Source organism: Equus quagga, unplaced genomic scaffold, assembly GCF_021613505.1.
Source record: "Equus quagga isolate Etosha38 unplaced genomic scaffold, UCLA_HA_Equagga_1.0 73442_RagTag, whole genome shotgun sequence".
Classification (NCBI taxonomy): Eukaryota; Metazoa; Chordata; class Mammalia; order Perissodactyla; family Equidae; genus Equus; species Equus quagga.
In genome coordinates this window covers 5,390-6,813 of record NW_025802777.1, presented here as the reverse complement: position 1 = coordinate 6,813, position 1,424 = coordinate 5,390, and the positions used below count along the sequence as shown (strand labels likewise).

Genomic DNA, 1,424 nt, shown 5'->3' with positions numbered 1-1,424 from the left:
TGTGTGCCTGTCTGCTCTGGGGCCTCCCCCTGCTCAGACTCCTCATGCTGCCAGCAGTCTAGCTGCCGCCAGCCCTCCTGCTGCACCTCCTCCCCCTGCCAGCAGGCCTGCTGTGTGCCCGTCTGCCGCACACTCATCTGCTCCAAGGCCACCCCCTGCTCAGCCCCCTCCAGCCGCCAGCCCCGCCCCCGCCCCCCCGTCCTGCTGCAGACCCTCCTCCTGCGTGTCCCTCATCTGCCGCCCCGTGTGTAGGCCCGCCTGCTGTGTGCCCGTCTCCTCCTGCTGCAGCCCCGCCTCCTGCCAGCCCAGCTGCTGCCGCCCGGCCTCCTGCGTGTCCCTGCTCTGCAGCCCAACGTGCAGACCCTCTTCCTGCGTGTCCCTGCTCTGCCACCCCACGTGCTCCCGCGTGGCCCGTTGCAGCCCCGCCTCAGCCCAGAAGTCCTACTACTGACTGGGCATGTCCGTCCCCCAGGGCCAGCCGGGCTCCAGGTCCCACCCTGTGACTGTGGTCCTCTCAGCCCCCTCAGTCCTGTCCTGACCTGTTAGGTGGCTGCCCCCACCCAGGACAGGGTGAGGTCCCCTCTGGAGGCTGACTGCCACATCCTGAAGTGCTCCAGCACTCAGACCATTTCCTAGAGCCCGAGGTCCAGTCTGCTGCTGAGTTGGATGCTGTGGAAGACCGGGACGGCCATACTCAATGCTGTGGCCCTTGAGGGGGCTCCTAGGAAGTCCTCATGGCAGTGGCCCCCGCTCCATATCTACCACCCCTCAGAGTCAGCTCCGCCTCCATCTACGGTGTCTCTGTCCCCTCAGCTCCGTGACCCTGAGCCTTCTCTGGACGCACGTCAGCAAAGTGACCAGTAAATGCCCGTGACTCTGAGTGAGCCATTGACGTCTGTCTTTCTCGTTAGTCCTCAGCTTGACCACACGTCCACGTTTCCCCTCCGTACACAACACTCTGCCGTCCCGCAGGACCTTGTGTGGTTTCCTATGGCTCCCAGGGGTCCCAACGGGGTGACAGAGTGCGGGAGTAGGCTTTCCAGCCGTTTGGCCATTTGGCGCCACCTTTGGCTCATCCTTCACTCTCCTGTGCTGTTATTCACTGAATGGTTCTTTCCCTCGATTTCACCTTGTAACTTCTCCTTCTCCACAGACCTGTTTACCATGGGGTCTGTGCAAATAGGACACCACCAAACCTGAGCTGGAGTGGGGCGTGGTGATGTTTCTCATGGAGCTCAGAGCCCCAAAGAAGTTAGGCTGAGGCTTCTCATGTCTCTCTAGGACCCACTTTTCGAGTCCCTACTTGGAGAATGTTGGCGGCATGCGTCAGTCCCCGGGGCAGTAGATATGCCTCAGGTTGGGCTTGAGTTTAGCGAGAGCACTTCCCAGAATGGAAGGAGGTGGACTCAGTTTCAGAGTCAGGG

General features: G+C 61.9%; 1 pseudogene; it reads left to right on the top strand.

Moving 5' to 3' along the window:
- Window positions 1-880, top strand: part of LOC124234287 (keratin-associated protein 10-6-like) — a 1,545-nt pseudogene extending 665 nt beyond the window's left edge.
- Window positions 881-1,424: the final 544 nt, after the last annotated feature.